This window comes from Pantherophis guttatus, chromosome 7 (assembly GCF_059756535.1).
Source record: "Pantherophis guttatus breed Tessera chromosome 7, ASM5975653v1, whole genome shotgun sequence".
Lineage (NCBI taxonomy): Eukaryota > Metazoa > Chordata > Lepidosauria > Squamata > Colubridae > Pantherophis > Pantherophis guttatus.
The window spans coordinates 41,388,829-41,400,296 of NC_142069.1; the positions used below are offsets into that span (position 1 = coordinate 41,388,829).

At 35.5% G+C, this 11,468-nt stretch overlaps 1 long non-coding RNA gene across 3 annotated transcripts; it reads left to right on the plus strand.

Moving 5' to 3' along the window:
• The first annotated feature begins 520 nt into the window (after positions 1–520).
• Positions 521–6,889, plus strand: LOC117655745 (uncharacterized). Of its 3 annotated transcripts, XR_009623284.2 has the most exons (4): positions 521–581; positions 719–1,212; positions 1,519–1,561; positions 2,469–6,889. It is a non-coding gene; the product is annotated as an uncharacterized LOC117655745 (long non-coding RNA). The 3 variants fall into 3 exon arrangements; XR_004588782.3 differs by lacking the exon at positions 521–581 and having other exon boundaries at positions 599–1,212; XR_004588781.3 differs by lacking the exon at positions 521–581 and having other exon boundaries at positions 599–830.
• Positions 6,890–11,468: the final 4,579 nt, after the last annotated feature.

Below are 11,468 nucleotides of genomic sequence, written 5' to 3' on the forward strand. Positions count from 1 at the left end.
ATTGTATGTATTATATTGTCCTGAATCTGAATGTAATTGGTGTTGTATAGCGAACCGGCATTTAGAGGGGGATTTGTCAGATGTAAATGCCTTATTCCCTAATGTGTAAATAATGTATATATGGGATATCAGGGGTTAACTTATTCTTTGTTTCCTAATGTATTCATAATTCACCACTCCTACTCTTGGCTCCACCCTTTGTATATATAAGGAGCCACCTTCGCCATTTTCCTTGCTTCTATCTGTGAATATTCAGTGAATATAGAATGCCTACTATAATTAAAGAGAAATATATTTGAATCTCTAACTCTATATATTATTATTGAGTCTGATCCTAAAAATATTGCAACAGTAAGAATACTGATAGGACAGATTTTTGATCATTGCCAAAAGAATCAGTAATTATAACTTGCATTCCAAGAAGTCTTTGTGACCCCATGTAAACCAAACAGAATGTTGAAGAAGATTCTCAATTCTCATCATGTCAGCCTTCCAAGGTAGACTAGACAGGAAACAGGCCAGATGATAATTCTTATTTATTTTTTTTAATATTTCTTAACTGCCCATCTCACTTGGAGATGGTAAGCTACATTAATTGAATCTTGCAAGTCTGAAAGTACAAATCTCCCACTGTCTTTATTAGGGAGGTCCTACGTTTCTTTCTCTGTCCCATTGTGTAGCTGTAGTCTCTCACTCCCCTTATCTAATTTTTCCATAGGCAGTATCTCTTTCCCATTTCCCATGGTCATTTCCACATACCATTACAGACAACTCCAGAGAAGTGGGTATAGTGTTGTGAGCAGTAATCAGTGGCCAAATAATTAACTCTGGTAAGTGAAAGTTCTCAGTTTAAGGAGAGGCAGAGAGGTTACCCACCTGCAGCACAGCTGAGTTGATTGTCCAGGTGATGAGGTAGAGGCACCACACTGGCATCTGCAGCACAGCCTTTAGGACACTGTACTCACTCGAAATCTTAGTTTCTTAATTACTTTCAAAATAGTCAATTTACATTTAAAGACAGATCTCCTGACTGGCAGGAAGAAAAAAAACAACAGACAGTCGGCGAATCAGCCTTCATTACAGATCAAAGAAAGGAAAAAATGAAAAAAATAATTTTAAGAATTTAAAACTAACAGCAAAAAGCTATTTATCAAATCTGTCAAAGATTTTGACCTACGAAAATTATGAACAGATGAACAGGACAGTTTGAGTGTAAGTTGTTAACAGTTTGATGAAACACCTTTAATAATTACTTGGGAAAAAAGTAGATGAACAGACCATACCTTTGTGGGAATGTTTATTTAGCATGAAAGGAATAAGACAGTTGGTGGATTTTACAAACAAAGAGATAAATATAATATGAAATAGACTGTGCGATAAGAACTATGGAGCACCAGATTGGACTAAAGCCTTAAGGACATAAAAATGGCAAGGTGGGGTGGGGTGGTGGTGGAAAAAGAGAGACTGCTTTTCATTTTTACTTCTGTAACTGACTCAACTTTTGGTTTTGAATTACAGATAAGAATGGCAACTACTAGAAAGGCAGCAAAAGGTGGTGAAGGTAGGAGAGGTTTGTTAAAACAATAGAAAGAACAACTGACAGATTATTCCAGAGACATTGCAACAAAATGTTTGAAGTGACAGGGACAAAAGTATCTGAAGCTCTCAAATTTAAGTTCAGTTTTATTTAATGGAGTATTCTAAAGAATATACTTAGCATTTTGTATGGTTTTTAAAAACCAATTTTCTTTTCTGAGAAAAGGAGAGCATTTTCAAATTTCAAACTGGTTCTTACCTCATGTAAATAGACTAGCTCAGTGGTCCCAAACTTTGGGGCACCAGGGACTGGTTCCATGGAGAGGTTTTCTTTTGCAGACTGGAGGGGGCATGGTTTCATGTGCTGCATGTCCTGGGATGGAGCTTCATTTGTTTGCATGGCTTAGTTTCTGGCATGCCATGGACTGTTGTCAGTCCACGGACCGGGGTTTGGGGACCCCTGGACTAGCTCTTATTTACTTGTCCTGGAGGCTTTAGAATTGTCCTAGATGAATCTCCCTGTGAAGAGAAAAAATGTGCAAAGAACAAGAATTAACTAACCCTCATTGTTTATAATTTGCTACCGATGCAAATCCATGCTTCAATTATATAATAAAACTCCTATATTTCTTTCCAAAAATCACATTGTTCATATTGACTGATTGCTGCAACACATTGATTTTTTAAAAAAATCTGACACTATTTTCTAAAAAATTTATACGTGTCTCTTCTGCAGACCTATTGACAGATAATCTCTAATGGTTTCAGATCAATTAAGCCTGTCAATACCTATATTGTGATATTTGGGGGAAAGCTACATTAAGTGAAAAAGTGAAGTGCTGATGCCATAATTACAACCAGTTGAAATATGATTACCTGGCAGCCTGTTAATTGGTACTTTGGATAATTTTGCATTATGTACTTCCTCACAGGTTTGTTGTAAGAATCAAGAAGAAAATACCACACAAAGGGATAAAAATGTGTTATTACAAGAAGAAGAAGAAGAAGAAGAAGAAGAAGAAGAAGAAGAAGAAGAAGAAGAAGAAGAAGAAGAAGAAGAAGAAGAAGAAGAAGAAGAAGAAGAAGAAGAAGAAGAAGAAGAAGAATTTTATTTCTATACCCTTCTCCCAAAGGACTCAGGGCACTGTACAGCCTATTAAAAGCACAAGACAAACATCAATTAAAATTATTTAAAATTATTAAATAATTCGGCTCAATTTAAAACCCCAGAAATTTAAAACACCCAATTTAAAATTATTATGTTGATAGCTCGGCCTGGCGGAACAACAGGGTCTTGAGTGCACAGCGAAATGCCCGGAGGTTGGAGAATGAACTTCCGGGAACAGTTCATTCCACAGGGCTGGGGCTCCCACAGAGAAGGCTCTCCCCCTGGGTGTCGCCAGCTGGCATAATTTAGCCGATGGCACCCTGAGGAGACCTCTCTGTGGGAACGAACTGGCCGGTGGGAGGCTATTGGTGTCAGAAGTCGGTCTCGAAGGTACCCAGGTCCTATGCCATGGAGCGCTTTAAAGGTGGTGACCAACACCTTGAATCGCACCCGGAAGACCACTGGGAGCCAGTGCAGCTCGCGCAGGAGGGGTGTCACGTTGGCACAATGAGTTGCGCCCATAACCACCCGCGCGGCCGCATTCTGGACCAGTTGGAGCCTCCAAGTGCTCTTCAAGGGGAGCTCCATGTAGAGAGCATTACAATAGTCCAGCCGGGAGGTGACAAGGACGTGAGTGACCATGTGCAAGGCGTCCCGGTCCAGAAAGGGCTGCAACTGGCGAATCAGGCGAACCTGATAAAAGACCCCCCTGGCCACGGCCGTCATATGCTCTTCAAAAGACAGCCGTGAGTCCAGGAGGACACCCTGATTGTGAGCCCTCTCTGTGGGGGGCAAAGATTCACCCCCAATAGTCAGCGATGGCACCTTCCGGGACGCCGGAAGCCACAGCCACTTGGTCTTGGAAGGGTTAAGTCTGAGCCTGTTCCTCCCCATCCAGACCCGCACGGCCTCCAGGCAGCAAGACATCACATCAAGGGCATCGTTGGGGTGGTCTGGGGTGGAGATGTACAGCTGAGTATCATCAGCATACAGATGACACTTCACCCCAAAACCACAGATGATCTCACCCAGCGGCTTCACATAAATGTTGAACAGAAGGGGTGAGAGGACCGACACTTGCAGCACTCCCTATACGAGGCACCTCGAGGTCGACCTCTGTCCCCCTGCCAACACAAACTGCGAGCAGTCAGACAGGAGGAGGAGAACCACTGCAGAACGGTGCCCCGTATTCCTAACCCCCTCAACCGCTGCAACATGATACCATGGTATCAAAAGCTGCTGAGAGATCTAATAGGACTAGGACAGAGGAGCAGCCCCTGTCTCGAGCCCTCCAGAGATCATCCACCAACGCGACCAATGCTGTTTCTGTGATGTACCCCTACCTGAAGCCCGACTGGTATGGGTCCAGATAGATAGCTTCATCCAGGTGCCGGGGAAGCTGTTGTGCCACCATGCTCTCAACAACCTTCGCCACAAAACAAAGGTTGGAGACCGGACAGTAGTTGGCTAATTCATCCTGGTCCAGGGAGGGCCTCTTGAGGAGGGGCCTCACTACCGCCTCTTTCAAGGCAGCAGGAAAGGCACCCTCATCAGAGACGCACTTATAATTCCCTGGAGAAACAATACATTTATTTTTATATTGAATACAAGTTTTTGTTTCAGAAGTTAAATTTTAAAATCTTGATGAGAAAAAGAAAGAGTATATGTGTTTGCTTACATTTATTCATTGAAAATATTCCTGATTGTTTTGTTTGTTTGTTTGTTTTTAAAATACTTTCTATCTCTTCTCATGAGATACCAAAACATATAGTAGCTATTTAGTTTGCTTTTCTAACTACCTATCTATTCCATGTCGTGGAGCTATTTTACCCTCTATTGAACTTCTGGATGATCAGTGGAGCCATTAAAACAAAATGTGCTAATATCACTTAAGATTCTTCATTTAATTATATAGTACTCTTTTTTTAAAAATTGGATTATTAACCACTCTTAATTGCTACAGGATTATTTTTAAAATAAGATGCAATACTACAGTATATACTCCTCTTTTTAGATTGCTTCCTTTTCCAATGAATAGCAAAGTCTAAAATCAAGGACAGATCTGTGATCTATATTTCTTAATTTTGCCTTTATTTTGGAACAATTAACATTTATATTAGAATGCGTTTTCTCAGTTTTGCCATTTTAAACTATAGTCAGGATTTATTTTCATCTAGACATGCATAGTATTTCAGTACTCATCTGTGTGAGAGGAAAAGGGAAAATTACGATGATCTCATCACAATGAAAAATGGATAACATTGCAGGCAAAGTAAAAGGTACACATAAAAAAGATCCATTTTTCAAAAACAGATTTAGCAAAAGGTGAAATCCTTACTGAACATTAACTTTTGGGATTTTTGTACTTTATTGGCTACATTTAATGAGTGAGAATAAACCAATTTTTTACTATACCCACAGAAATCAAGCAAGATTGTCAGGTTGGATAGCTTCTTGTAAATTTCAGCAGAGCTGAAGTTTAACACACACAGACACACACACAGAGACACACTATGCCAGTCAATTTCAGCCATTGCTGGACCACAAAGGGATTACCGAGGAAAACATGATATCTCAAAGAAAGCTCAGCCAAAACCATAATCTTCCCTTTTGGCTGACTGGATTAATTTTTAGATACTGTTCAATCAACCATAGATCCTCTAGTTTCATTCCCATGTAGGCATTTACCATAATGAAAAGTTAGAAATCAATGCCCCCCATGCTATCCATATCGCTATGAGAAGAGATAAATTAAAGAATATTTTAATGGTTCATTGCTTCTTATTTTATTTTGATAAATCAGAAAGGAATCTTCAGAGGCTTAGCTTTGTACTAAGTACATGTGGTATACATAAGCATTAGAAAATATATGTGCATGGGGACAATTAAAAGATATGGCTAAATTAAATGCACATTTTTAACAAAATCATCATTAAACAGTAATTGAAAAAGGTTAAAATCTTAACTTTTAACTTAATTCAACTGAACTAAATGAGAGAAAAGAACAATTGTCACAGTTGGAGAAAATGACTGTGATTACAATGAACATCTTGCAGACAATACCAGTTTTGATATCTACCATTTAAACAATGATAAAAAGAGATATCTAAATTTGTGTAGCAGGGGAAAAGCATTTTAGTTATAATGGTTTTACAAAATGCATAAGAAACATTGGGCTTACCTGATCTGTAATTATATTTTGCAGCCTACTATTTGTTTGGATGAAAGAATGGAGAAACAAAAAGCTTTTAGAGTTAGATGGATATGGCTTAAAATTTAGGTAGCATGGATATCTATAATACAAAAAGTTAAGGTTAATGTAGATTTTAAAAATCATTTTGTTAGTCATGCCATAGTGAGAACATAAAGACACTTAAACCTGAGTTGTGCTTCAAAATAACTTTGTGCCTGTCAGCACAATAAGCATTTTACAGAAGAGAAATGATTACTAAAGATACATGATTAGCTTACTCTGATATATTAGAATTTTGTGAAGGAGCCTACAGAATAAAAATAAGACAAGAGTTGGCAGTAGAAGGATGTTAATGGCAATGGGTTTCTTACATAGAATTATTAGAAAGATGTAAAATAGATAAGAGAATTTTTGGTTTTGAATATTGTAAGATGCAATTTGAAATGAAATTGTGTACAATTTATGAAATAAAATATGAAACAAATGAATAAATGAATTGATGTATCATAGAACTTTGATTATAATATGCAGATGGCTTAATTGAAGAAAATGTGATTGAAAGGACTGAAATTTATATTATATTATAGCCTTAAGTACTGTATAATTGTTATAAAATGGCATATCACTGGTACATGTCCCTGGAAAATTGTCTAGAATGTATAAAGGTTTTTAGAACTTACACTGGAAATGTAATCAACAAGAAGGGACATTTTATCATGCTTGGTGGACATGTAAAAAGCCAGAAAATTTTGGACTCCATTACATATAAATAAAATTTTAAAGATTCATATACGAGACTTTTCTTTTGGGATTGATGGATAAGCAGCTGGGAAAAAAATCATGAAGTTTTGTTTTTATATATGACAACAGCAAGACTATTGTATGCACAAAGGTGGAAAGGTTCAATTTTATCCACAATGGAGGAATGAATGGTGAAGATGATGGAACTTGCTGAGATGGCCAAATTGGCAGCTTTAATTAGAGATAGGACATTGTCTAAGTTTAATGATGACTGTAAACTCCTTATTGTCCTTTTGTGGAAACAGAAAAAATGAAGTTATGATATACATTTTGATTATTAGAATAAAAATAGTAGATTATAGAAAAATGTAAACAATGTTGTAACTATAGAGAAAGAGATTAAATTAGTTATATTTATAACAACTGTAAAGGAAGATCAGCAGTCACTTCATAATTGTTTTTTCCCTTTTGTTTGATTTTTACACTTTTGTTTTTGTCCTTTTGTCCTTTCTTCTTTTTCATTCCAAAACATTGGTTCTTGTTCATTTTTATTCTGTTTTCATTATTCTAAAAATATTCTAAAATAAAGAAAAAAGTTAAAATTTTGTATCCAATTCCAGCACCATGCAGAATATTTCAGAAATTAATTATATTATTATATAGAAACTTTAATGTTTATGCTACGTTAGGATTTATGCTATGTTGCATTATTTATTGTGGTATGATCTTATACATTATGTTTTGTCACTTCATTTAGATCTAATGCAATACAATGCTATCCTCAGATATTTAGGTTGTGTTTACCTAAAATAAGACATTTAGTCAGTGTCTTAACAGATTTTCCTATATATAATTTTGACTGTTATATACCCTCATTTTGCTTTTGAACAGAAGTTCATAGGATAGTTGCAAAATCAAGTGTGTTGCAGATGTATAAAATCTATACTTCATTTCTTTAAGATCTCAGTTTTTGAACTGAAGTATTTGAAATACATGTCTGTCTATTATGTGTTGTTATTGTCAAAAGTGCTGAAAGCTTAGTCATCTGAAGCTTTGGATAATATCCAAAAGTTTTCACAAGCCTTTTTTCTGAAGTAAGGCCAAAAAAGTATTTGAAAGTTCTCCCTTTTCAAGTTAAGTGTCTTAACATCAGACCCTAAAACTTAAGAAAATTCAAACTAAAATGTGTATTTAACATGAAAGATTTTTTGTTCATAGTCAATTAGACAGAGGTTTGTAATGATGAAAGATGTGAAGGATTCAGTTCACCCCAATCCTTTATATGTGTCAGTTTAATTTTATTGTTGACATTGATTATTACAATGGGCACAATTCAGTGAACTGAAACTTTATGCTGTGACATTGTATATTATCTTTGGTAAAAATCCTGGACAGCAGGGAACAGCTTTATTCAATAAAGCATCTTACATCTGATATATTTGAATTTCTGAATGAAAACAGGTATTACATACACCTTTTTGTCAAGATTTTTCAGAAGTCCTGGAGAATGCAAACATGTAGGTTTACACTTTTATCCCTTTCTTCTCTAACTATAGTGCTCTAAAAGGACTACTACAGAAATGAATCCTGAAATTTGAATTCGATTGAATAAGTACTTTATGTTGAAAGTCTTGAGAGAAATCAGATTAATAGGGCAATAATTGCTATGGTATTATTATGCCTTTTGATTGCTTTTACTATCATTCATTAAGTTTCATGTTTATAATTCAGATGGGTTGGCTGATGGTTCCAAAATCTTAACGTTTAGAAAATGTAATCTCTTCAACTAATATCCCACAAATTAATTTCTTATTATTTTGTCCTCTCAGAGAGTCTTCACAAGTTTAACTTTTCTCCAATTGTAGCATCACTTTCTCTTCTTTCCATATCTTACCTATAATAAATCTTTATTGTAGACAAATCATTCAGTCTTGGTCAAGATAAAAACATGTATACAACAGAAAAACATGTATACATATTTTAACATTTAAATAAGCCAATTTGATAATCCATCTTGTTGCTTTTAAGTCTTGATTTTTATTCTTTTTAAGTAGTGTCCTAAAAGCTAATTTCTTTTCATTTTCTCTATCTTTTTTTGTAAAGAGTCAGAAGAGCGTCCAAGTTGAAATCCACACATCCAATTAACTTTTCTGATTCATTATTTGTACATACAAATGTACATTATTTGTACATATTTTCAGATATTTGAATATCAGCCAGTTTGATTTGAAAGTCCTGTGTAATGTCTTTACCAATAGCATTCTTATAGCTTATCATTTTAAAATCTCTCTCCAATACGGCCTGATTCTCAACTGCATTCTTTTCTATTAAAAATATTGAACAATAAATGGATTCAGGATTCAATCTAGTGCAGGGGTGTCAAACTCACAACATCACGGCAGCGTCACATGACATATTGGGATTTTTCCCCCTTTGCTAAAGGGGGCATAGCCAGCACATGACACATCTGGCCCTGATTTAGTAGGATATGCACTTGAAACCTCAATCCGGTTTGATTAAAAAAATGATATGCACTATCTCAGAATGATTTTCAAACAACTATGTTTTCACTGAATGTTATCCAGACCAACATTAATTAGTTTGTTAATCATAAAGTAGTGGGATATATGCCAGATATAGATTTAGGAATGTCATATAGTTTATAAAATAGTAAAGTTTTGGATGGACAAACATTCAGATGAAGCTTTGGAAGATGAATATCTACATCTCCCTCTATTTTCTATAAGCAACCAGCCTGATCCATTTCCTTTTGAAGATAATGTGTGTTTTTGCTCATGTTATATAGGTGACTTCTTAAAGATCCTTGGGTTTCTGTTGAGTTTTCCTTTACAAACATCCTAGATCAGAGTTGTCAAACTCCCAGCCCCATGAGCCAGATGCGTCATGCACTGGCCACACCCACGCCCTGTTTAGCAAAGGAGAAAAAAAGTTCTGATACATCACGTGACGTTGCTGTGATGACTTGAGTTTGACACCCCTGTCCTAGAGGGTTCGTTGTCAGTGGATTTACTCAGTTAAGTAGTAAAAAAAAGACTCATACACGCTTATGTTGAGTTTTGAAACATTTATTGAATCTTAAGTTTTCCTGTATTTTATCCTAAAGTAGGAATGAGGAAAAACAGACTATCAGCAGGACTGACATAAAACAATTGGGCAATTTCTGCAGCCAAATATTCAGCTGCAAATGTAATTAGTAGGACCTTGCCAAGGTCTAATATAAAATTATATTGCTTTTTGAATCTGATAGCAAATTTGTCATTCTTCAAGAAAATTCTGTATATGCTTGGCTAATGGATAGACATATACTTTTAGTAGTGATGGATAACTTCAGTAAATAAGATGCTACTGCCAATAATTACATACTTACACTGCAGCCCCTAAACTTTTGATGTAGTACATTGATGATTATTATAAATTGTAGTTCCCAATTTAGAGAGACAAAATGTGGCTTTATGACAAACAACTGTATTTAACACCATTATAATTTCATATTTTTTTTTTAAAAAAAAATAAAGCCATATTTATTCTGTTGCTCAGTGAGAAGAACAAATCTTGGAAAATAGGAAAACATTACTAAATATTTTTGAATCCATGGGTTATAAATACAATCTTTATCTACTTGTTAAGACAGGCATTTGATCTACTTAGGTGATTTTGAAAAGCTGATAATGCAGTCCTAAACTGATCAATCTACCACTAAAACTCCATTGAGAGCTATGATAATTACAGGTAGCCCTTGACTTATGACCACAGCAAAGCTCAAAATTTCCATGGATAAGCAAAGCAGTTGTTGAGTAAGTTGTGCCTCATGTTATAACCTTTTTTGCCACAGTTGTTCAGCAAATCACTACAGTTGTTAATTGAATCATGTGGTCATTAAGTGAATCTAGCTTCGCCCATTGATTTTGCTTGTCTTGGAAGGTTACAGATGGTGATTAGATGATTCCAGGACAGTGCAACTGTCATAAATACATGCCAGTTGCCAAGTGTCCGAATTTTGATCACATCACCATGGAGAGGCTGTGATGGTTGTAAGTGTGAAACCTGGTCATAGGTAATTTTTTTCAACACTGTTGAAAAAATTGATGTAAATTGAGGACTACCCCTATGGCAAAAATTTATGCATAAGGTTACAGATTTCAAATCTATCTAGTTTTTTTTTTCTTTTAGAATTTAATAAAATGATATCATAGACAACTTGACAAAATTTCATAAATTGCTATAATTTGCTCTTTCAGTAATTTTCCTATGACGTTATTAACTATTTACCAAATCTGCTTTTCAAAAGTTGTAATGATATTTCTGCTCCCACAGTACCTGTCTAGACTCTGGATCATCTGTGTCTTGCTGGCTGCCAAGCAAGTAGATTTTCATTATTAGCACCTCAGCAGCTACACAAAATCCCAAAGACTTGACTTGGACAAGCGTGCACTGTTCCGAAAACAAGTCCATTCTTGTCACAAAATTATACAAAATATGTCATCCAGCTAATCATGTACAGATGTTAATAATCAAACTAGCTCAATTTCAGACTTTGAAATCTGCTTTCTGAATATCCTTTTTATGAGGCCACTATAGAACTAAGTAGCAACATCTGAAAATTAATATTTTGTGGGCATTTAGAGAAATATTTCCATCAACCAACTTCAAAATTACAATGTGTTGAACTGAAGTAAATTGAGAATTCCACACACAGCAGGCATATTCAGCAACAATCATCAGTGAAGCAAAAGAGAAACAAAATATTATATTCATGGTAATGAGATCCATGCAGAATTCTTTACAGTCATTAAAACCTAGAATGCAACAAATAAATTTCAGTTAAGTAAAGCCAGAAGGGTTATTCTAAGATGAAGTACTATTATTTAG